Below are 27,427 nucleotides of genomic sequence, written 5' to 3'. Positions count from 1 at the left end.
ATTACCTTAAGAGCATTGGTACTTAACATATTAAGACAAAATACCTATAGCGCCACCATGTGGTCAGTTATCATGTGTTTTAAAAACAATATTTGTGCGATCTGTTCCTTGGACAATGGCAATCGAATGATACAGGCCATCCCCACTTATGCCTTGAAAAATGTTATGCCATTTTTAATTTTTTAGAAAACAGTTTTTGCTTCTTGTGACGTCCCTCCCTCCTTTTACTTGGGCTCCCGGCTCAGGAGCCAGTGTAGTTTAGTTTTTTCACTCTCTCTTCTCTTCCTTCCAGGCCTCCACTAGCCAGATGGGTTTGGTTTTGTTTGCTCACACCACACATTTCACTCATCCACACACTGCATTCATGACTGATTTAACTGATTAACATTATTCTAATTTAATTACGTTCATAATAAATATTATTTTAGACGCTTTGTCATGTGTGATTCCCATTTTTGTTGCAGACATTTTGTTGAGCCATATTTAGATGACCCTAAATAAAACTCAATAGTCCAGCTTTTGGATGTCACTTAGCAAAATTTTGAAGGTGTGACCTGATGCACTCAATGGGCCATAACACTTTAATGCTAAATTTGATTGTATGAGGCCACACTGCAAACGTGTGTAACATTTGATACAACTAGTACTGTAATATTAAAACATGGTATTTCTACAGTTCTGTTGTCTTTACTGAAATCGTACTTACACAAGTTCTCCGTAAGAATATGCACGGCATATTAAAGCATAGCACCAGCAGCCCCACATTGTGGCGATTTGCGAAACATCACCATACTACTTATTAGCTACAATATCTCTTAAATGTAAATGCCATGTTAACCAAAATTAGGCATGTTGAACAATTAAATAGCATTTTCAGCAATGCTTTGCAATTTATTTCAGCTGTCAGCATTCACACACATTTTTTTGTAGGAAAAGAAGGTATAGGCCTTTGAAAACACCATATTCTCATTGGTTGAACCATAGTGTAGATAGCCTCACACACTCGCACACCTTGGTCTCCTGTAGTCCACCTTGCACATCCCCAGACTCCGGGTGGTTGACAGGCACTGGATGCAGATACATGTTTATTTAAGCACTTGGAGGGAGTCAATAGTCTCTTAATGTCGGCCTCCTGATCTGCTGTTTGAGCAAACACACTGTCGACTCTGTCAGGGGAGATAAGACGAGCACAGAGAACACCAAGCACTCCGAATGATTGACTGACATTTTAGAGAGAGGGAGAGAGAGTACAGTATATATGTGTGTGTGTGTGTGTGTGTGTGTGTGTGTGTGTGTGTGTGTGTGTGTGTGTGTGTGTGTGTGTGTGTGTGTGTGTGTGTGTGTGTGGAAGGAAAGATAGACAAAAATGTCCTTTTTTCCCCACATCCGAGTAATTTCACCAGAACAGGTTATTCCTCTTCGTCCTCACCTCAACCCGTCTGTATCTATCGTCACCTTCTTCCCCTATGTCTATCCTTAAGTGTATCTCTTCTCCATCATTGCTTCCTCCTTCTCTCCTCTTCCTCTATATATTATCCTTTCCTCACCACTGTCATCTCATCTAGTCCATTTCTTCTTCCTTTATTTCTCCTTTTATCTCCTGTCCTCCTTACCTTTCCTACACTTTCTCCTCTCCCTTTTCTTCTCCTCTCCTATAGTCCCTTCCTGCTCTTTTCCTGTTTTCCTTTGCTCCTTTTCTCTTCCCTCTATACCCTTCTTCTCATATTCTCTCTCATCTCCTTACATTTATCTTCTCATCTCCTCTTTCTTCTTTTTTTCCTCTCCACTCCTCCATCCTCCGATTCCTACTTTCTCTCCTCTTCTCTCCACTCCCCTGCTCTCCTGTGCTCTTCATTGAAGTAATCGTCACTGAGAGCTCTGTTGTTGTTGAGGCTTATAAGAAACTCGTCTGCGAGGGGATGAGATCAGAGCAGCCAGGCGGTGAGAACAGACTATCCGACACATTGCGCTTAACATGCACCAAATGAAATAATCAGTATGTACCAATCCACCGCTACAGCCAATTGGATCATGCAGAAAAAAAGTCCATAAAAATACCCCCCTCTAGACAACGTTCTCCATCAAGTTTGCCTCTGTGACTCTTCACACTACAGCACGCTTGTATAAACATCATTTATTTGGTATAAAACCTTGCTGAGGTCAAAATCCGATACTGACCCCGAACCTGTTTTTACAGCCACAAGAGAGAAGTAAGTGACAGAAAAGCTGTGGCCATTTTCTGTGGGCTTGTTATGTCTGAATGCAACACGGCTGATTGGTGTTTAGGTGCTGAGGAGGCGGCAAAGGGCAGCAAAAACCTCCAGCTTGCACTAACATAATTGCCATCAAAATGTGAGTGCATGTGGTGTACCTGAAGTTTTCGTCTTATACCAAAATTAACTTAATTATGTTTAATTTGGAAAATGACACCGGTGGCAGTTTCCTAGACTTTTCTTCCACATGTCAAGGCCAATTTTCGGAGTAAAAGCGGAGAAGAACTGCTTGTCTCATTTAAAAATATGGGTAGCAGCGTGTGTTGCTGGGCGCCAGAGACTAATTGCTAGCTCATGGCAGCTCTCCACTATATTCAGCTCTGTATGTCTGGTAATTTCAGCTCGTCATCACTATTCAGGTAACAGCGGCCCTCTGCATCTCAAGACCGTCTCTGTTTCCTTATCTCTCCTTCACTTTTTTTTTTTTTTTTTCTTCTAAATTGCAGCCGCCTCAGGAAGTGTAATTACAGTTTCTTTGCATTCTTTGCATTTCTATTTGTCAAACAAATGATAGAGAATAGCTGCTTCACACTCACTCAGTCAAGCACATGCATCGCCACACATACTACACGCTGGGCCCCCGGATAGACTAATCACGGCTCGCTCACTGTAGCTTGATGAGGTGTGTGTGTGTGTTACATGCGTGGGTGGCTTGCATGTACTCTTTCGACTATGCAGTTAAAGTGAATGTGTGTGTGTTTGTATGTGTGTTTTCCCGCTTGGACAAATGTGCACGCAATTTCCTGGCACCTAATTGACAGGGAGCGGAACAGTTGTTGGAGTAGAGACATTTTTTGATGCGGATGTCTAACAGTAGATTAGACACTCCTGCCTATTCAGCATGGAGCTGTCATTCCCTCATTGTCAGCACCCCTGCGTCTTTCTTCCCACTTTCCATGACATCTTCTTTTTTTTTTCTTCTTTTTTTTTTTGCCATATGCGCTATCACTTCATTCAGCGGCATACCTGTTTCTGCTAATGAGCGGTGTTTAGACGAAGGGAGAACTTTCTTCTTATCCCATTCTTTGCCTCCCTTTCTTCTCCAACTCTGTTTTGGGAGTGATCCAACAAGCTCTTGCGCCTTTGGTTCATCTGCCACCACTATTCTCCAGTTTAATGATCCACTCTGGGACCGAGGCTTCTAAAAGTGCTAAAAAACATTAGTCGAGCTGCAGGGCTCCTGGGCCTGTCGCCGTCTGATTGTACCTGAGCTTGAGTGTGTCATCCGAGACTTAGTGGTATCAGGTGAGCAGCATCTACTCCTGTACTAGTGGCATTAGATTAACAATCGCATAGGCAAGCTGGCTGACTGAGGTGGGAGATGGAGCAGGGGAGGGAAAGCGGTGAAGAGAAGAAAAACAGGTTGGTGGAAGGAGCCCCGAGAGTGTGTGAAAGAAACTGCTACTTCTGTTGTTTTGTGAAATCTGGAGCTGAATATTGTTGTGAGATTGATAGAAACCAATTAAAATCAGATAAGAAAAATTCATTTAAAGGTCATAGTGTACTTTAATGCAAAGATTTTCTCAAAATTAGCAAATCTTAAAGATATAAAGACAGATATAATTGATTTAAACACGTTTGTTTTCTAAATTTATCTAATTATAAGTACATCTACTTACTTTATAGGTAGGACCTCTTTTTACCTTCAGGCCTGGATTCAACAAGGAGCTTGGAGTATTCCTTTGGGATTTCCGGTCCATGCTGACTTGATAGTATGTCTGTTGTGGAGATTCTTTTCGGCACATTCATGCTGCAAACATCCAGCTCCATCTTGTCGCCAAAGGTCTCAGCTGAGTTGAGATCTAGACAGAAATCCCTGTCAGGTGCCTGGAACCATCTTTCTCTCTACACTGGACATTTCTATTTGACAAGATGGAGATGAGCACATTCATGTTCGCAACACAGACAGTAAATATTAGGATGTACTGTAGTGATACTCAGACGAGGAGCTTGTCATACTGTGGCAGAGCAGACAGCTGTACTTTAGAATGAGTGGTAATGTGTGAAAGAACAGACTGTTTTCCCCCCTGAGGACGATTTTCAATGGATTTTACTGAGTTCCTGAGAGGACTGTCATATATGTGTGAGTGTGTGTGTGTGTGTGTGTGTGTGTGTGTGTGTGTGTGTGTGTGTGTGTGTGTGTGTGCGTGTGTGTGTGCGTGCGTGCGTGCGTGTATGTGTATGTGTGCGTGTTTGTTTGTGCGTTTGCACAGACGGGGCCTAGTGGATGTGTCAGGCGGTGTGTGTTGAGTAGGTGGCACCTTCTGGAGTGTTGGAGGAAAACCCATAGGAGGCGATGATATGACTGGACTGTAGCAACAGGCAACTGAGCCTCCCGGGGCTTATTCATCCGCACTGATAATTTCGGTTAAATGTCCTTTCCTTCACTTCCTCTGATCTCTTCTTCTCCTTTTATACCTCTTCTGTTCCTTCCTCCTCCTTTCTCCTTGCTACTTTCGGGTGTCTTGTGTTTTTCTTCCTTCCCCATTCTTACCATCAGTCTTTCCAACTCTCCTTCCAATTCTCCTCTCTCCTTTTAATACTTCCTTCCATTCTATCTCTCCCTGTGTATTTGTTTGTTTGCTCTCCCTCTTTACACTTCATTCCTATAATCTCCTGTCTGTCTGTCCTCTGTTGCTACTCTTCTTTCTCAGTCATACTTACTGCCAATCCTTCTGGGGTGTAATAACTGTAACGCTTATTCCACTCCAGAAAGCAAAAACTGTATGCTGTGTGTTATCCATGGTTACCACTATTTGAGAATTTAATGCACATTATGGCCTGTAGGAGGCATCAGAGGAAAGGTAATCTCGTTACATAAAACAAAAGGGTTTATAATCGATACGGTAGCCATATTAGGATGTCACACACTCAGCTTGGCAGACTCAGGTCTTCATTATCAGCTTTTATCGGTCTAATCTGCACATTGTCAGTCTCAGGTGTGCATAGGCTCAGCTACGCTTTGAGCAAAATGCTGATGTTAGCAAGTAAACGTGCAGACCGCTATTCCAGATCACCACCACGTCTAACAGCTGCTTTCACACTTCAACAGATATACTGAACTCTTGGCTCATGTTTAGGAAAAAAAAAAAAAACCCTCTCCCACTTGACAGAAGTGTGAAGGATGTCAGATAAATGCTTTTCTTTCACTAAGTTCACAAACAGACTTTTATTCACACATATATATATGAGTTGGGAAAAGGTGAAACTGAAAAAAGAAATACAACCAAAATATAGTGTAAGAAGTTAGGAAAAAAATAACATGACAAAACTTATTAATGATAAAAAGTAACCTTCATAAATCTAACATTCACCACTAGGAGGTGCTGAAAACAAGCTAAACATGAGCAAAAACAAACTCTTAAGAGGACGGTTAGAAATTTGTAAAGCTTCACAGATTTTGCCATTGACTCTATATAATGATGGATGACTTGACAGCTCCCCAGATGTGAAGCCAAAATAGCTTGATGGTGGCTGATGATGAAACTAAAGATAGTTTCTGTCACATTAGGTAGTTTTCATCACAGTGATTTATGTTCAAGTGCTATTCTTTACTGATAGGTTTGTTTTTGATTAGTTATTTAAGGATATGACAAAGGTTTGATTGACAGCCGCTCTCAAAACTCTGAAAGAAGACGCAGTTTAACATTTTCCTTTGTAGTCGGAAACTGTGTAACTGCATTACTCTAGTGTTGTTTCTTTAATGGTTTAGGCTACTGGCAAGTTACTGAGTGGTTTTGGCAGGTTTACCTTTCCACTGCGGCCCATGGGCTTACTCGACTCTCTGCAGAGGGCAGCTGTCAATCACGTATCTTGACTTTAGACTCAGATTACAAATGACATCACTAACGCAGGATGGCAGCTGGGGTTGGGTATCCATTGAATTTTATCGATTCTGATTATTGATTCCCAGTTTTGCTTCTAATGGCATACTAGTTGCAGCATGAGATAATATTGCAGTAGTAAAATCCAGTCTGTGATTTTTATAAAAAAGGTCCTGGCAGATATGTAGCCTTTCTTTGCAATAATAAAGGGTTAAATTGTGTTTATGAACCAGTTAGCACAATTAAAAATTTAAATTTCTTAATGATTGGTGATGATTTTTGGAATCAGTATTGTGGAACTGGTTCTTGATGCCCAACTAAATAGTCTTCAATTTGTGTAATGGCAGGAAGTGATGATGTGTTGTAAATCGTTATATATGGTTTTGATTAAGGTGTATATTCCTTTTATTTTATTTTTTTCAAGCTATTTCAAATGTATCCAATAATGATCTGGACATCTTAACGGCAATATCATTTTTGTTTTAATGTGATGAAATGCCTCAATATCACAGTTTACCATACATGAGATTTTATTAGATAACCTTTTATTCATATTGTCAAAAACTACTCTTAAAGGATAATTACGGTTTATTTAAACCTGATGTATCTCCCATAAATATGGGACTTCATGAGTCATTAGCACTTTGCAATGGATAGCTCTATTACAGAGATCCATCTTCACCTCCAACAGCTTTCTAAATAAACACACTTCATACATGAATCATTCCAAACACTGATTCAGCCATTTTGAATGTCTGCATAGGGATCTACATCTAGGCCAAGTAATAATAGATTAATGGCTGTACCAGGCGGCTAGTTTCTGTGTTTACTTTTGTACATGTCTTGGAAAATAAGCCTCACAGCAGATGTAAATGTAAGTCAGTGTCCACACTGTAACAGCTACTGTACTGGGTCACATCCTGCACTAGCTTGTCTACATGGCAGCATGTTCATATGTAGTTTCTAAACAGTCACTTTTTTCAGCTCTCTCCCCCCCCTACTGTCATGTTATGTGTGTGTCTTTGTGTGTGTTTTGCAGTGGCGGGCAGGCAGGCAGTCAGATGTCTGACAATATTCTGACGTTCAGTCCTGCTGTCTGCTTATGACTCAAGGATAGTCCACACGCTCACACACATACACACACACACACACACACACACACACATACACTGGTGCTTGTTCCCGGTCCCAGCGGGCCTAATTGGCCCAGCCTGCTTAGTACAGCACTATTATTCAGCACTTCTGACAAAAAAATATTCTGTGTGTGTGTGTGTGTGTGTGTGTGTGTGTGTGTGTGTGTGTATGTGTGTATGCATGTGTGTGTGTGTACGTGTGTGTGCAGTAAAGCTTCACTGTGACACTTAAAGAAGTCCCTCGAGAGCTTCATGTCGTCTCATGCTCTGACACATCTGTCGCTAGCTGAGGAAAGAACACCTTTCTGTGTTTCACACAAGTCCAGAAAATTTCACATGCACACACACACACACACACACACACACACACACACACACACACACACACACACACACACACACACACACACACACACACACACATACATCATACTATAAGAGAAAAAGATATGGCGAGAGAGAGAGAAAAAAAGTTTTTCAACGCCCATCACAAGCTCACACCGCACAGCCGTGATTATGTTTTCCTCAGACGACTTATCAAAAATAATTCTACACTCTCCTTTTCTTTCAGCCTCCAGTTTGATTGCTTTGCTTTCCCTTAATGACAAACTAAACGCAGTGTGTTTGGCTCGGTGCCAGGCTACTGGAGCATCGGCCCCCTGCTAGACAGAAATCAGGACCGTGGCGTTGGCGTGTTAGCCCCCCCCCCACCTCACCCCCAACCCTCCGATCCCTCCCACACCAGCTCCCTTCGGTCTCTCCACCCCAATCATTACTCCAATCAGCCTCCCAGCACTGTAGAATGATATTTCCCTTTCCTGTGGCGATTCATTGCCGTAGTCATCAGGCAGTTTGTTTAGAATAACAGCCTCACCTGGCACCGGACATATTTTGTGTCGGCATCTGCTTCAGCGCCCACCCAACATCCAGGGGGGCCTTGAGCCTTGATCTATAAGCTGTTTGAGGTTAATGTAACAAATTGTGAGTGTGTTTGGGTTTGTTAGTCATCGTCTGTGTTGTAAGGGGTCATCAAAAAAGACACATTTTCATTTGAACCTGTGTTAGTAGATTTGTCTTTGCCATGACAGGGCAAAGAAACATCCAATTACACTGACAGATACACAGCTACCATCTGATGATGATATTCACTCTGACCCAACTCTTGAGTAAAATATTTTGCTCTCTAACCTCCAAATGTTCCTCTTTCTTTACCAGCCAGCCACTAAATTTAAATTCCAATTCAAATAAACTTTATAGGGCATGACAGATCAGAAATCTATATAAAACATGTATCGTGGAAGTGTTTCTCTTAATGTGACAATGACAATACTGAACTTATTTTGGCCCACATAGATAAGGCAGTTTCTGAGGGTCTAGGAGAGATCAATAAATTTAGGATATATTTGAGTTTAATTTATTTTTTCAAAGACAAACCTCTCCTCAAATCCTTATATTTGACCAGTAGTGTACAGCAGGCTTATTAAGTGGTTAAGTTATACAGCATTTGCATCGTCTAAAAGGGGACGTAACGTGCTTTTTGTGATTTCCTGTCATTGTTATACTGTTATGTTGTTGTATGTTTGTAAGAGGTCAAAAGTCAGAGCTTAGCCTGATCTGAACACTTGCATTTCTTATTCTCGATTTAAGTTAAAAATGCATCTCTTTTGAACATGTGTGCTAATTTAAAAGATTGCCAAAGAACATTTATGGTTTTTTCATGTTTCAGAACAGATTTGGACTTGAATATTAACACATGTATTAGAGGAGTTTATGTCACATGAAGAACGAGAAGAGAAAAAAGGCAAAATCTGACTACTTGAGCAAAAATCAGTTGTTAAAGACAAAGAGACAGATGCTAAATTGGCCTGTTTATGAAAGAGGCCAAGAATAAATTATATTTTTTCACATAAGGGATTTCAGCTTTAAAAAAAGACTGTTAACCAGGTAACATGTGCTTTTACATTCCAGGATGAATAAATCAATGATGCTGACATTTACACCCCTGGATATGAATAGTGTTTTACACATCTGCACGTGTCTGTGCACTCAGAAGGACAAATGTGGATGTGTCTGTTATTACAGAAAAGCGAGAGAAAAGAAAAAAAAGAGGTTCAGTCAACATGCAGAACAGCAGTTGGTTTGAGAAAAAAAAGAAAAAAGAAACTCAAAGTGCTGTCACAAGCGCTAAATGCCTGCTCTGTGCCGCTGATGCTCACTTTAAAACTTTGATGAAGTTTTTTTTCTTTTTCTCTTGTTTGGTTCTCCATCTGCTTTGCTTGTACAACTGCACAACTGCTTTGAGTCTCCCCCCCCAATCCCGTATACCTACGATTTATTTTCTTTCTTTTTTCCCTCTCTCTCTCTCTCTTCATGTGTTCTTGTGTCTCCTCTTCTCTTCTTAGGTTTTCTGTCTTAAAGCAGGCACACCAATAGCAAGCAACCCACCGTGTTTGGATGTGTTCTGACACCTCGTCTTCACAAGACCTGATTTCCCAGGGGAAAAATGGGCGTTTGGCATGTTTACGTTCTGTTCCTATTTTCTGTCGCATCAAAAAACCCTCCCCTCTCCTATTCTCTTTCCCACCGAGCTGCAAACTAAATGTTCGCCGAGGGAAAACAGATGCTGACCCGTCTCTTATACCTTAAGAGGAAGGAAAAGACTTGTGAGCAGACCAACAAGAATTGCCTTAAGAGATGGCAGAAACCCCAATCCACCTGCTGGAGTGTGCAGGCTAGGTGTGTTTAGGAGTGTGTATGTGTATGTGTGTGTGATTAGTATTCATAGGTCCAGCTTTATAATAATGAAAGCAAGAATGTTTTTTACCTGCACAGAAGATGAACCTGAGTTAACGAGAGATGATGATTTTTTTTAAACGTTAATCCCATTGGTCTATTCCAGTTTCTCCTCTGGGAGGGTTTTTATAGGTAATGGCCTCCAGCTTTTACCATCAATCTGACAAGTAAAACGGACGGGGGAAAGTAAAATGTGGTACATCGGACTCAAACATCAATTGCAGCCTTGTCCCGGGTTGTGATGTCAATCGGGGAGGTGAGATGGAAGGTGAAGCGCTGACAAGAAAAACACAGTTTTGGACAGAAACGTGTTCGTCAGCTCTTGACTCACTCACTCACTCGTTCCTCTTCCTCGCTCAAAGTGGGATTTTTGACAAGGTACCACATTTTAATGAGCTAACTGTATCTCTGTTTATTCAATTGTCTCAATCAGATCCATTTATTTTTTGAGATTGTGTATTTATTATTCATGATTTTGGGATTTTAATCTTTGATTGCATCCAACCGATTGACACGAACACTACAATCATTAGCTGATAGTAAAGTATCGTCCAATGATTTGCTGGAAATCGCCTACAAAAAATATTTTCCTTATACTGTAATATCTTATGTGTTTCATAACTTTAAAAATTGCCCCCCTAAGACAATAAGACAGTTTCCAGATGTTTTTATACTGAAATTGTGTTTTAAAACAGTGAAACATTTCCCCCCAAAGAGCTACATTGTGGTGATATTGTTGAGAGAGCTGATTTTTAGTTTAAATGAAGTCACGGTCAAAATGAATCATCTATAGCTAATTAAAGCCTGTGGGGAGGGGCAAAGTACAAAATGAAATTGATGTCTGGTAATTAATTTGCTCTCTGCGTGCTGATTTCTGTCCTGTTTAACTTGTGTGTGTTCAGGCAGCTAAACGCCACTCTATCATGATGTTTGAAAAGATGAAGCACTGTGTGGTTTTCTGTTAGTTGTTCTCTTGGAAGCATTAAGTCATGACCAGTTGAGTAAATATAATTTAGGACACTTCCACACTGGCTTCAACAGTCAAAATTGAAGCGGCTGCTTGCAAACTCAACTAATATCTCTCATGAAAGCATTTCCTATGTAGTTTAGTGCTGAGACAATGAGCCAATCCATTCATCTTTTTACAGAAAATGTGAGGAATTTTGGTGCAACCAGCTTCTCCAGTGTGAAGGTTTGCTGCTTTTTGTTATGTTATAAACTAAATTTAATATCTTTGGGTTTGACACTGTTGGTCAAACACAACAAGCAATTTGAAGTAGTCACGGTTGACTCTGGCAATTCAGATCAATTAAAACATACTTAATTATTACTTTATATAATAATAATAATAATAGTTATAATATAATTGGTAATACAAAATACAATTGCTGTGAAGTCCCTGTGTATTTCAAAGTAAATAGATTTATATTTGTATAATATAGAATTTAACATACACTTAACTCCATGGAGTTGCAGCTCTGGTGCACCAGAGCTGCAATCACAACTCATTTTATCAGCTATAATCTGTCTTTTTTTCAATTAATCATTTCATTTATATGTCTTTTGTTTTATAAGACAACCAGTTGAAAACACAAATGCTAATTTAATGAGTAAAGCAGCATAAACCTTTTTTCTTGATAAAGAAAATGAGCTCTACACTGTATCTCTCATTGCCACATACAGTATGTGTCCTCTCTTTCACTGACAGTCTTTCTGTGTCTGTCTTATATATGTTAAGGTATTTCAATGTAACCCCCGTTCTCCTCCTCCATCTAAGCTCTTCTCCTTCCATCTGACAGGTACACGAGTGTGTGAACAGTATGGTTGGAATTAGCCTGTATCATTTGTATTGGCCTGAAGGTGAAAGGGGGCAAGTCTGGCTCCCTGTCTCACCCACAGTGTATATATGTGCTGTATGTATATATGTGAAGTGAAGCGAGGGAGAAGGTGGGCTCCTGCCTGTCACTCTGATTGGAGCTCTGGATTCACTGATCAGTGGTCCAGAAGCTTGGATGTTACACAGCGCAGCTCATTTCGATGAGGACTTCAACCTCAGCATGCATAAGAGACCTGTGTGTGTGTGTGTGTGTGTGTGTGTGTGTGTGTGTGTGTGTGTGTGTGCGTGTTTACATCTCACAGTTTTCCTCCATCTGCTTTCTCTTCATCTCCTTCTTTTTTGTCTATTTGCCTCGTCTGTTTTCCATCTCCGGCCTGGCTGAGATGGGACCTTGAGGGCCAAGAGTTTTAGATCTAATTCACCACTCGCTGAATCGTGCCACTTAATACGCTTTGTAACCATTCTGATGCCAAAAGTTTTTGATGCCCCTTAAAATGGCAAGTATTCATTGATTCTTCCAGCACTTAAACCATAGTCCACTTTACCTCCTACAACAGGAAATATACAACTGACAGTGCAGTCGTTGGTAGTGATGAACATACAGATAATTATCAGCAACTCTGCAGCTTCCTCTTGGCTTTACGGAGCTTTACAGTGAGTTTCAGCTCATTGTTTAGCTGTCCGGATGCAACTTTACTGTTTTGGTTGAATTTGGAAGCCGACGACAGAGCCTTTACTATTAATCTTATCAATGATGAGACGTCCTCTCTTTGTCATGAACTGGTCCTAAATCAATATGAGAGTACTTCTTTTTTTTTCTCTGTGCTCTCTCGTCTCTCAGGTAGCTTGGAGATGTCAACGTCGAGGACTTCACCTTGTGGATGTGGGCTCCTGACTGCTATCAATATTCCTGTTATTTTCAATGTTGATTGATTGCTTGCCAGTGTGCCTCTCTCTCATCTCTCCCTATTCTCCTTCTCTCTCTCTCTCAACCCCAACCGGTCGAGGCAGATGGCTTCCCACCTAGAGCCCAGTTCTGCTTGAGGTTTCTTCCCCTTCTGTTGTTATTTGACGCTATATAAATAAAGATTGATTGATTGGTTGATTGATTGATATAAATAAAGCAGCACACAAGTTGAAGCTGCCGTGCTGTGTATGCTCAACCAATCAGTGACAGTCATTATTTCAAATCCATCCCTCCACTTCCAGAAAAGTAAAGCAAGTAGAGCCAAGCCGAGCCGGTACCGTGTTTTTATGTTTTTACAGTTTGTAAAACAGGCTTTCTGTTACCAATTTTATGTCACGTATCCCAAACCAAGATACTCATAATGACATCATCATCAAGGTTACGCCCACAGTAAACTGAACTGTATGAGTAAAACCAGTGAAGTGCCCCCTTTAATATTATTAATAAAGGTTATGCATTTAAAATGAAGAGAAGCTCAAACATTTAAATTAGTTTAGGGGATTTTCATGGTTGAGGAAAGTGAAGAAAGAAGGAGGGAAAGAGTAACGTTTAAAAGTAAGAGAAAGGAAATGATGCAAAGACATAGAGAAGAGGAAAGGAAAGCTAGAAATAAGGATTTTATGAGCTTATGTCACACTAATGGTAAAGATCAACAACAACAAAGCCATAAATAAAACGCAAACTCTGAGATTAAAGTGCAACCCGTCCTCAGTGTTGTTTTCCTTTCACGATTACCGTAATCTTTCCCTAGCCTTACCAAGCAGTTTTAGTTGCCTCATAAAACCTAAAACCACAGAGAGTGAAATTAATTATTTTCATGACTGTTATTTCTAACTGTTTTGGAAAGGCTTTTACAAAGGATATGTATCAGCTCAGGAGGAAATTACAAACCTGTGTTCAGGCTGGAGAACTCAAAACGTCTCAAATTTGTACTCAAATCCAGCACTTGGAGTAAAAAGGTACTTTTTCTTTCTGTGTAAGTATAAAACCAGGGTTGTATTAAACTGCCTAATAACACTGAGATCAATCAAACTACATCTTATCTGTCATGTCACATGGAGACGTTGGACAATGCTGACAGTGTCATGTGAGGTTTCAATAAAAGGCCAATATCACACTGATATATTGACAAACTGAATATTACCCTCTTTCCCATCCCTTTTTTTTCTCCCACCAGCGATAAAATGCTCTCCCCCTCTCATTAGCCCTTTATTCCTGCGGATTTATTTCATTCCTCCTCTGTATCCTTCCCTCTTTCTGTCACCCCGTCTAATTTGAAGTGCAATAGTTTCCCTCTGGCATGAAAATATTGCGTCATTCATCATGTCTCTCTAATTCGTCTTAGATATCCTCCACCCCGACACCTCCAACCCACCCTCCCCCTCTTCCTCCACCCATCCTCCGATCACCCACCACCCCGATCCACCACTTAGCTGTGATATTGCCCAGAGTCAACGAATACAAGGGGAGTCATGCAGTGATTTTTTTTGATACATTTGAACAGACATACAGTTCAGGAATTTGCTATCACTTTCTCTCTCTTTCTCGTACACACACACACACACACACACACACACACAAACACACACACTGGCTGTATGGTGTGGCCGGTGTCTGGCCCGTCTCATTGCGAGGCAATGGGTGTGGGCCATTTTTGCGGCTCAATGCTCAGTGCTAAGCTGTTTGCTGTGGAGACTGGCCAAAGGTGTATTGGGCTAAATTGAACCGGCTGCTGATTAGATGGCTACCTATCGATAAGGCCGGAGTGGAATTTCATCCTCGGTTCGTCTGTCCCGGAGAGTCGAAATGTAGCTGCGGGCTCGCTGTCGAGTCAGTTTTCTGAGAAAATATTGCAGATGATTGTAGAGACGGGAGACAGGGGGGGCAGAGGGGGGGAACTCAGCATCGCCTGACAAAGTTTCAAGAGCCTTCCTTCCCACTCAGACTCCCCTCCACTCCTTCCTCTCTGTCGTCTTAATGAAAAGCCACGGCTCATAATTCCTTCACTGAATGTCCTCAGAGGTCAGTCCCATCATCTGTCTGCATAATTTACACCCAGCCTCTTAGCTTTATAATTTTACCCATAATCCTCTAGTCTTATTGCCTGTTAGCAAATGCTGGGCTAATAAATATTTGTAGTATTGTGGAATATATCTACAGTGTTTTCAACTGATTGGTTAATGTAATAGTATAAAAAAGTGCCTATCACAATTTTCCAGAGCCCAAGTCAAGTTTCTTTAATACCGACAATCCGAAACCCAAAGATACTCAATTACAATGAAGTGAAACGGACAGCAGCGGCCATTTTTCAAATATAAGAAACTGGTACTTGAGAATCTTTAAAAATATATATTTTTGATTATTTTTCTGTTGATAACAAACAAGAACAGTTGATTCTTTGTTTTAACTCAAATAATTTTCTTGTATCTCCAATTGATTAAGTGTCTTTATTTACCTTAAATGAGGAAGGGGCCGTGCTTATATTTGTGTGATAAAAATGATGTCATCTCTAATGTCCACTTGTTAGCTTTATCTGAGCTTTCAACTCACGTTCTTCATCAACAGGGTTAGTGTAAAACATCTGCAGGAAGCATCAAGTTTTATAAAACTCAGCTTAACATCAAGAAAGAACAGCAAAGTACAGATAATTTAGTGTGTGGAAATGCCCATTATGCTATTCACCATGTTTTTAAGTTAATTTGAGGTTTTTATGTTATGTTAATTAAAAATAAGTACCAGCTTTTGTTTCAGAATTTTACTTACTGGACTTGCCTGAATTGCCTAATAACTCACCGCTTGTAAAATGTAATAACTTTTATTTAAAGAGCAGTGGAATTTTTTTTTACTACTGTGCTTGGAGTATGTTTTCCTTCTGTGTGGCTATGTGTATGAATTCAGGCCATCCACTGGTGTTTACATTGATGTGGGAGGTCTATCTACAATTTCTGTCTCAGACGACACTGTGGCTCAGTGTTGTTCCCATTCAGAGTCCATGCTATCATTAAGCATGACAGAATAAAGCTGTAGCAGCAGCCTGTATACCTCGATCTTATTAAATTGTGTGTGTGGTACACAGTGCTACAGCAGGCTGTCTGTGATACTGCTGACAGCAGCACTTTGGGATGCTGGGCCGCCGTTCAGACTGCATGCTGTTATCACTGTGAGCAGTATTAAACTCCATTCAGGTACAATGCGATGTGAATTTTTGTCTCACTTTATTTGCACGGATTTGACTGTTGAAGTGTCTTTACCCGTATTTTTCCCCCCCAGTCTGTATGTTTCCTGGTGGATTGTATAGATATTAACTGCAACAACATGCACCAACATACACACTGACAAACTCCACAATGTGTCGACAGTCTATGTGTTTTGTAATAGACACAAACTCTTGAACATTTCTTGTACCAAAGCACGACCAGACAAACATTAACAGCAGGTTTCCCTACTAATACTAATTGCTGGAATTAAAGCAAAACAGGCAAACAAGTTGCTGTTTAAAGTCGTCGCCATCCTTCCCGTTTGGAGCCAGGACCTTCCAAATAATGAGTGCTGGGTGTTGACTTTCACACTCAATCAAACGCTCACACAGCAGACATCAAAGCTACTGTAAGTCTTAAAATCTTATTAACAGAGCAATAATTTCCAACATGACCACCAGAGGACTTATTAAAAGGCCAGAATTTAGTGAATGACACTATAATGACTCTATTTTTAGAGAGAAGTTGATGCTTTTTGAGTGTCAGTGTTTGCGAGTCAGTTGGAGCATCTAGCAGCCGTCGGTGGCTTCAGCTTGGGAGCAACACTGAATTTGGTGGATGTACTGGAGGTGAACTTTGGCGGTTCTTCACTGAAACTTGATGACCTACATTATGAAATAATCCTGGATTTTTTAAGATTTAAGTTTAACAAATAAAAACCTAGAAAAACTTAACAAAAACAACAAGCAGCTAGTGGATTACAAGGCTAGAACAGACTTGGTCCAATTGAGTCTGAGCAGTGGTAACACCTAAACTGTAATGGGGATCTCCGTCTTTATCAGAAACTCCACTTTTCTATCTTCGTTTCTAGAAGCTTCTCTTTATGCTCTCCTCTCTTTACTATAAATCAAGTGGAGACATTTTGTGGTAACAATTTCTACTTCTGTGATTTGAGAATATTTTCAGCGTCAACTAATGCAATCATCATCTTAAATTAGAGAGCAAATCTTAATCTGCTTTAATTAGTTTGTGTTTTTTTTAAATTTAATTTGTACATATTTACAAAACCTCGGAATTTTATTTTTATATTTTTAATTTTATATTAAGGAAAATGTGTGCATAAAAGCATTTGATGCATTTTCCATAGTGATTATTATACTCTGCTCTTTGCAATAATGTTGATTAAAAGATGTGATAATCGAAAGAAATAATGGCCAGAACTAGGAAATATAAACCCAGGTTGTAAGAAACCAAACTTTTAATCAAAATCTCAACCAATATAACCTGTTCCACCTACCTATGTAGGAGTCACTTAATCATTTATGTGTCATGTCAACACAGTCTTGTGGATCTATAGGATGAATCATTACGGTGTTCATTTAAAGAAGTGACTGGTGGACTCTCTGACCGCATTGAGTGACAGTTCTTCTATCAATGCATTGGCATTAACTCAGGGGTTCCCACACCTTGTCAGAGGGCTAGGTAACAGATTCAGCTTGTTTTGTTTTGTATTTTACTTTCAAATTATTTTTAGCCATCCAAAATGAACGTGTCTTCCTTCGTTTAATTTTTCTAATACTTCTTTTCAACCCTCAATCAAAAAAAACTTAAATTAGAAGTAATCAAAATTATAATGACACTTAAATCCATGTTAAAGCTTTAGGCTTAAATACAAAATGTGCACATAACCAACAACTATATATATATATATATATATATATATATATATATATACAGTATATTTCATTTCATTGCTCCATGCACTCTTCACTTCTTTGCCCTGTTGGTATCCTGTTTATTGTTAATAGAAACAGTTTCACCTGTATAAAGTTGTTCCTTGAGTATATTTCTGAAGATTGTTTTGTTCCTCTGTGTATGTACATTGAGAGCCACTAAACCAGACTCACAATCTTTGTACGTATGTGCAAACATACTCGACCAATAAAGATCATTCTGTTTTTGAAGTGGGGGTTGAAGTAGATGCTGGGTTTCTGTGGTCAGGGTTAGAAATGCAAAAACTGTCAATTGGAAGTCCTTCGTTGTCTGTAGTAACACATTTCTCACGGCGTAGCTGATGCTTGGAGCCTTTTTCAAACTCTCAACAGAAATACAATCTTGTCCGTCCTTTAATGGCATGTGTTAGTCTGATCACAAGAAGTAGTAACACTGTGGTTCGGCTGTGTGGGAGAGTGACACTGTTAGCTTAGCGCAGCAGCTATTCAGGGCCTACAAGCACATGAGTGGCAGCACTCACATGCAAAAGCCTGAGTGTTGGACTCCAGTACTACAAAGATGCATGTGGAAGCCTCTCTGTGTTTTCAGCTTCTGTAGCTTCTGTAGCTTTAGCATGACTGCTAAGAGACATAAAAACATTAGATTTTACTCATTTCTGACACTTTTGTTTGATAATTGAGAACTACCAGTATTTTATCATATTTTTTCTCATCCTATATTAATCGTATATTGGAAATTTTGATGAGAATTAAAGTTATTTTGCAGCTACAAACATTCAGCAAAACAATGTGAGCACACAAAGGGACAAAAACAGACTTTAATTAATTGCTCTTTGTAATCCAACCTCTCATGTCTCTCCTGTCTTTCTATCTCGCCCACTCGCCTCCTTACATCGCTGCTGGTCTCACTCCAGTGCATCAATGGAAACGTGACGCCTCTGACAGGAATACTTGTAATTATCCTCCCACACTCCTGTGTCTTGAAGGTGATTGGACGGCAGGTCCCTTTTCCAACACGTTAGCCACCGCCCACGCCAGATCTGTCAGTCTCTAGCGACCCCCCCCCCCCCCCCCCCCTTCTCTCTCTCTCTCACTGCCACCAACAGAGTCCCTCCACTTTTCCGCCAAATGCTTCAGCAAGCACCACCCACCTGGGATCCTGAATGAACCACGTCTCACATTAAATGCAGTTTAGGTGAGCTGACAGGTGAAGCACACACACACACACACACACACACACACACACACACACACACACACACACACACACACACACACACACACACACACACACACACACACACTGTACGTATATATAGACAAACAGCACAGCAGTGACGCACATTCTGTCACAAAGGTGAGTAGTTCTTATCACTTGTTAGTCAGGCTCTCATTCACATGCTTGCAAAGCAGCAGACCAAAAAAGAAGAGATGTAACATTTTATCCTTCTTTATTTTACCTGCATTGCACTTTCACAATTTCTTTGGTAAGCTTGAACATGACCAGTGCAGTTTATTTTGAACCACTCCAACTGTTTTAGGACATTATTTATCAAAAATTAAACGTTCACGATTAACAGACTGGAAGTTAAATGCCAACGACAGGGAAAGAAACTCAGGATAAGGACTACCACATTGTTGTTTTTGGTCATGGTATTTATTGACAATGACAAAAACAAAGAATATTGTCAGCTTTACCCTTTAAGCATAATGTATTAAGTAAGTATATACATATATATGGTGTTGTACATAACATGAATGATCAAAAAACGTTTCCCCCCCTTTACTTTTCTTCATTGACAGCATCCAATGCATATGAAAAAGTGAGAAATAACATGCAAATGGGTGCAAACTGTGGGCCTTTGATGGTTCTAGTTATGCAAAGATGCATAAGTCTGCAGTCTGTTTATTTGCCCCATATAGTCAACATACCAGCTGTACAGACATTATCTGTAGTTACCCAGTTACATACACACCAACTGTGTACAGCATGTGTGGAGGATGTCTGTATGTATATATTTTTGCGACAACTTGTGACTCCAATCTCAGAACTCTAGTTCTTTATCTTGCTTTCCAGTCTCTCTCCTTTTTCCACTCGTCTCTGTACATTTATGGAGTTAAATCTCACAGCTTTAGGACAGGCACACATTCTTAACTCACACTGTAGGCATCAGATTTGCTCGGGTCGGCGTGACCCCCAAGCTTATTTGCATCCACTTGTATCTTTGACTGCCTGAACACAGCTGTGGTGGCTCACTCTCTCTTCGATTTCCACCTCAGTTTTAGCTACCGAAGTTTCTCAAAGTTACAGTTTGACAATACACAGAGCAAACATGCACTTCATGTGTAGGTAATACATGTAGGCAGAGACAGCAGTAGCAAGGAGGGCCCAGAAGATATAAAAGAGAAATAATGAGTTATGAACATGTGGTATTCTGCTTTATTAATGCTACTCTCTCAAGGTTTTCTCCCTTTATGGTGGTTGAATATCAGTGCAAGAGAACCCAAGAGAGCCCCACTTCCAGACGGGTTAAGTCAAGAGAAACTGGACTTGGTTTAGCTTCTTGAAGGCATTTCATGATTGAGGAGGATCTTCAAACACAACAAACACAGCGATATGCAATCCAATTCAGCTGGGAGTATGCAGACCTACAAACAACCACTAAATAAGCATAATGGTCCAACACTGGAGAGCCAAATCCTCAGGTCATCTGAAAGACAAGGGACACTCCTTTGAGGACAGGAATGTACACTTATAGGACTGAGAAGACAGTTGGTTTGAAAGATGAGTGAAGGAGGCCATTTATGTCAAACCTGAACAACTGTCAGTCAACAGGAAGCGGTCTACAACAGCACTTATCAGCCACTTATTGCACAATGCAGCCCCGACATCTCTTCCCAGGCAACACCTTTACTCGTACAACTCTCACATGACAGCCAGGTGGACTGTCTTTTGGAAGAGAGTTAAAACTTCTTTAATCCAAACAAAGTCCAGTTGCTCTTGAGTTAGCCCTTCTGGATATACCACTACCTGATATATGCACCTCGAACCCTCAATTATTAATTGGAATGATCTGAAATCAATATACTAAGAAATAATAATAATACAAAATAATGATAAAGTTGACCCAGGAATTCACAAGCCATTGTCAAAAAGTTTTAAGGGGAATTCTTTGAAATCCTATAGATAATTGTCTTTAGTCGATATAACGTGTGATATATGCACCAGTCAACAAGCAGAGCAGTTAAACTTTGACCCTATTGAGAATGTTACTAATTGTTCTTCCACAAAGCAACACTAATTGCTTTAAAACTGTACTGCTAAGACGAGCCATAATCTTGAGTGCTTGTCATGGCTGTAGAGACTGAAAGATCATAAATTCTTTGTGAGTCTGATGAATGAATTTATTCTTACAGCTCATGGTAAATGGGCAGGCATGTTAATTAAAGGCTTGCCGATGTTCTTGAACTTATTACCTAGCTTTCTGCTAATGAGCAAAATGATACCAAAACTTGGAAAAAAAAACAAGCTTTATCTAGGAGAAGATTGGAGAAAAGAAAAAAAAACACAGACTTACAGCGCTTTCAGTACTTCACCTTTAGAGAAATAGCTCTTTTTCGCTCTCGTTGCCCATATCTGCTCTGTTATGGCAAGTAATTTAAGGGAAATTAACATTTTGACATGCTCCTCAGGGGTGGAGGGAAAGTGGAGAGGAGGGCATAAGAGAAAGAGGATGAGGAGGGAGCATGGGAAGAGGGACAGAAAAAGAGGATGAATTAGTATTTAATTCAGTGTGGTTGAATCTTTGGTCCAAGGGTTAAGTGTGGTTGAAACTGTCGTCAGCGGTCCCATTGGCCGAGAACCCCTTAAGATTTTAATGGGTTTTAAAACCAGCAGAAATGCCAAGGCAGATGGCGTACAGACAGAAGACATCATGACCACTGAACAGATAATTAAAATAGCTTTTTAAACTTGATTGTTGTCCAGATCATCTTGACAACATATCGACTACTGGGCAGATGTCATCCTTTCTATGATCAGTCTCTGCTTTTAGCATGCACAAGCCAACATTTCAGGAGGTCAGACCAAATATGCAAATTCTAAAGTAATATGCCATGAAGTTGAGCAGTTTTTTCATCTGAATTTAATTTAATTTTTTTTATTTTAAATCAATTTGTCTGTGACCTTAGCTGAAGGAAGGGACACCAGAGAACACCAGAGATATGAGACCCATCATTGATGTCAGAGTTCACATTAGAGAGAAATAAGAGAGAAAAACGTTCCCAGTTGTAATCAAACTGGGGAAACTGTGGGCACGTGATTCTAGACCACTGGGGTACCAGATTACCCCTAAAAGACACTAACTATCATGCATCGTTGCCCACACAGGGAATTTCTCCCTTTAGGGTTTTCTAAAGTGAAGTGTGCATCATGCAAATTTCAATACTTGGCTTGGAGAAGATGAACATTTAAGTAACCCTCTCCAAGGGCAAAACCAAAACTACATGTTTTTCTGAATGTTCGATCAATCTTTAGGAGTCCTTTTCTTTATGTGTTTGACAGCCAACAGGAGCATTATGTTTTTATTTATGGACTATGAAGTACTTAATACAAAACATTACATTTTGGGTTGTTCTTATTCATACACACTTTTGCACAATACATTAATCAGTGTAAAAAAAACGAGATGACAGGCATCTTGATCTCAAGTCAAAAGTGGACTAGGTACAAAACATAACATTTTATGGTTGAAACATTTTCTTATATATGCTTAATAATGTCTGTAGTTAAATATGCTGATAAAAATTTGACTAATTTTAGCAATAGCAACAAGCTATGACACTGCTAATCAGGATGTACTCGTTTGAGGACATTGGGACTTTATTATCGTTAGGTGAATACACTGGTGAATTAATTGTGTTATACAGTGAGATAAACCCTTTGTCCCCATATGAGGACATTATTTCTTTCAGAAACTACTTCCTTTTCAAGACTATGCTTATTTTTTGTACTTATCAGGTCCTACAAATACTGTGAAGAAATTAAAAATGCGTACCAAACAAAACGTTTTTAATCTTAACCTTTTTGAACCAATACAAACCTATTGTTATTTCAAGTTAATAATTCAACAGCTGATTAGAAGCTGAAGTACTCAGGTTTGCTCATCAGCAACAACGTCCCTAAAAGAATCACCTTTAACTGCATGTACATCTTAAATAATTCCTAAAAAAAAACAACCAGCAATTAAGCTTGACGGTATTTTTGTCTCTCAGCTACTTCCATTATTCTTTTCTTCCTCTCATTCTATTTGTCTCTCGCTTCATATCCCCAGCAGGGCCGTGTGGATTAGCGCTGAAAGCTAATGAAATGTAATTACCGCCTTTGTCGATAAGAATCGATCGGCTCGGGTCTCACAGACCCCTTCCCAGAGAGGGTCCCGGAGGGGGCTGAGGTTGCGGCCGCAATGGTTACCCTCCCCCAGCACCCAGGCTTTATTTCCTGACTGGTTGCCATGAGCAATAGGAGATAGCATTGACAGGGCAGTATGAAGTGGAGTCAGATCTGTCGGATGGTCCCTCAGCGTGGCCTCGCAAGGGGGAATGAGATTCCTTATCAAATCAGCCGGATTAGAGAGAGGGTCTCAGGGAAAACGTCAATTCTTACATCAGACGCAAGAAGATCAGGTTTTGGCATGTTTGTGTGAGTGTGTGTGTGTGTGTGTGTGTGTGCTTGTGTGTGTGTGTGTCTGTGTTGATAATGAATGGAAGAGTGTGTTTTTTTTTACTTTTTAAAACTTCTTTCCTCTGTTTTACCTCGTGTGAAAGAGTCTTAACATTGCAAATGTTTTGCAAACTTCATCTTTTCTTTATGGTAATTTTTATTTCTAATTATGATTCAAGTGTTTCAATTTAGTTTCAGTTTTCTGATGAAGTTGGCTACTTTGAGACAAGTTGTTATTGAAAAGTTTTTTTGGTTAAGGGCCAAGTGGAGGCCTCTAAAATACAGCAATTATTTTATGAGGAAAGAAGTGCAAGAAACTAATTATGTAGCTTAGTAATTAGCTATAAAATACTCTGCCAAGTATTGATTTGATATATTTCCAATGTTAAACTCTTATTTAAGTAGGTATAATAAGTAACTAATAGACATTGAGGTATTAAGTATATTAAAAATTATTAATATAAGTTCACTGCCTGACATTGTGATTATTATCTTTAATTTCTTGGCCTTTACTGAACATGTGGGTTTTATATTTGTTCTTCTCCCCCAGATCACACGCTTAGCTTTAAGCAGGTAAGAGAGCATGATCGAAACCTTTTGGAAACACATTCAACACCTTTCAACGTGATATTTTGAAGGAACAACAGATTGTACCTCAGCTTGGATCGCACATGTGGACACTTTGTCACACATCAGAGACAACACAGGGAATGGATCTCCTGTAAAGAAAACACTGCCTGTTGTGCAAATGCACTTTGAATAAAAATGCAGTCAAGGAAAGTGAAGTACCCTAGATGATTTTTTGTGTGGCTGCTGCTCACACAAATCTCTGGAGCTATGTGTTCAGAAAAGATAGGACCATCACTGTATGCAACACATTTGTTTCCATATGCAGTATTTATGTATAGCATTTACAGAAAGACAAGAGACACATTTCCATCAAAACATAATGTAAATATCTAGAGAAAATCGAGTTATCGCATTTGCATTTTACTCCTCAAAACAGCTACAGTGTAGAAATACCACAATACATTTGATTTACTTCATGCACTCCATTTTTATAGAGCAGATGCAGACCTCACATTGACCTCACAATGCTGGAAATATCTCATGCCTCCAAGTGCTGCTTAATGGAAGGAACAGGGTTAACATCTTGAACTTTGCAGTGCGAACAAACTTTCAATTTCAGCTAAAACCAGATGATTTGGTCGTTGTTTCTGGGCATTTGTCGTTTTCCACTCATTGTCATTGTCTGTTTTAAAACCTTGGATCCCAATCGCTTTTGAGTGTTTATGATTATCAACATATTTTCTGAGAAAGGAATGGATGGATTGGGTAGAGGGTCTGTTCATGAAGTATATGTATATTAAACAACAAGTAGATTAATCTGCAGTTGTTCACACTGTATAATTGAATATACATTTTTTTAGGGGATATTTCCTATTATTATTATTATTACAGTACAAATATGTGATGCAGCTTGTACAATGAAAATTGAAACAGGAAGTCGAGAGCCAGAAACAAAAACAGGTCGCCTTTGAAGTAAAAGTTGTGCATTGTGAAGCGTGGTGGCTGCAGCTGACAATTTAAGAAGAGCTAAATAAACAAACAAACAGCATGAAGATAAAACAGATCAAACTATGCAACAGGAAGCAGAGGCAGTGGAACCAGCCTTGGGGATTTGCTGCAGCCATTTAAAGTCCAACTTTTACGTGTGTTTGTGGTTTTGAGTTATCTCTCCAAGCAAACATTTAAATTGTTTACCTGCCCACCAACGTAGCTAATTGGCAGCTTCAAAAGATAATCAATGAATCTACCAAACTGCTGTTGTATGCTAATGTTACTACATTTATAATTATCAGCTGTTGTTTAGATATTATAACGGGCTAAGCATTGCAACAGCTCATATACCCATCAATACTCTAGTGTTTTCTGACTTCACCATCCTAAAGATATAGATTAAGAGAATAACCTGATACAGTTTGATGAAATTTGAGTAATTTTAAAATGTGAGTATAATCTGCAACATTTGATTGGATGTAAGGCTTCATGTTGTTTCCAAACCTGGGCTTTGTGTTGCAACTTCACTAAGAGTGATTACTTACTGCATACTGTACTTCCAAGACTTCTCATTCAGGTGACAGACTCTTTTATTGATAATGTCAGGTGTGTTATGAAGAGACCAATTAATACTGTCAATCTTACCCGGATTCTGCAAGATTCATTACGGTAAGATGTTTTGGTAGAAGGCCGAGGCTAACAATATTTAATTTAGTGGAAATGGAATGTGGGAAAAAAAAGCCCAAATTCAGACTTGTTTAACCCTAACTGGACTTAATCAGACCCAGATTTTAAAATTAAATAAATACATATAAAATATGAATAATGATGATGATGATGATGATGATGATGCTTTCTTGTTGTGTTTTGCAGAGAAAACAAGCAACAGGAATCATGAAAATGTCAATTACAAAAATAATACACACAATAACACCATCAATAAAACGTATATACTGTACATTAAAGCAATGAAACATACATGCAGTAATAGCAAACATAGTGTTGGAATAATTGTATATATGTTATCTCATATTTTGTCTTTATACTTTCTAAAGGTGTTATTATCTTGTGAAAGAGTTGTGTGTGTGTTTTGAAGTGTTTTTCAGGAAGTTACACTTGGCTGACGTAACTGCAGGTCGATGACTCAACCGCGATATCAAAAGAGGAACTACAGCCCAACCACGATATCAAAAGAGGAACTGCAGCCTGACCGCAATATTGTCCGAAACCTAATAATAACTGGTTTCCAGGGCGATGTCGAGAAAGAGAACGTCATGGCTAGAATGTTCATGTGTATATGCAAACATATTATCATAACTACGTTGTTTCAGTGTGAAATCCCCTCGTTAGAGCAACAACTGTAATGTAACTAGGAAACTCCCTTGTTGTGGAATAAAAAGACAGGGTTCCGACAGATACGCTTTCAGAGCGGGTTTGAGGTAACTTGAGTGTATCTCTGTCCGTTCTCCTTGCAAGTAAATAACTCTAACGCTGTGTCTTGTCTTCCTTTGTCTGATATTTATGATGTTTTAGGTTGCCTGAACCTGACACATAGCAATAGAATATAACTCATAAATGGTATGGGAAAGGTAAGACAGAAGGATCACAGGAAGGCTAATATGTAAAAGTGTGTTTTAGGAAGAAACCTAAATGAAGAGATACTTTGCTCCATATATATTTACTGTCAAGAGAATTATCGCAAGTTAAAAGCCTTCCTAATGGAGCATGAGTAGCATTTTAGAAAACAAATTTAACAGACGGATCAAACATTATTAAATGTATCATACGGCAGGCGTCAAGTGCTGCAAACATCCCCCTTTTTCTAATGAATTCTGTCTCATCTCTCCTGCCCTACAGAGGATCAACAAGAAGGAGCCAAGTATAATACAGCTGGTGTAATATTTCCCACATTTAAATCAAACTTTAAATGTAAATGTCACTCTCAGTCTGACCTGACTCTCCATCCAACACATTGCTCAAATTTTAAACATCTTATCACTTACTGTAAAGCATTTAAAATACATTAAATCTTCCTTCATAAGATCTTTAAAGATTAGAATATAAATTGATAACCTACAGTATGTCTTAATGTGTTACTGAGCTAATTCAATGAAAGTCCCAAAGTACACTAAAGTATTTTTGTACTTGCTGCAAATGTATTGCATTTAATTACCACCCATTAATCACAACAATATGTATCCTTTGTTTAATTTTAATCCTGCAGAGCGTAATATAAACGAACATCTGTTACATTCAAGCTCTTGCCAAATGAGTTCAAACAATACTGATTAAGCCTATCACCACCAGGCAAATCCTTCTGTATTTCACAGTATAGTTTTAATCTGGTGTCAGGTTTAACATTCCTGCGCTGACCAGATGAACGTATAC

The sequence above is a fragment of the Scomber scombrus genome, chromosome 22 (genome assembly GCF_963691925.1).
Source record: "Scomber scombrus chromosome 22, fScoSco1.1, whole genome shotgun sequence".
Classification (NCBI taxonomy): domain Eukaryota; kingdom Metazoa; phylum Chordata; class Actinopteri; order Scombriformes; family Scombridae; genus Scomber; species Scomber scombrus.
The sequence above is the reverse complement of the archived record's forward strand: the minus strand, read 5'-3'. Positions refer to the sequence as shown.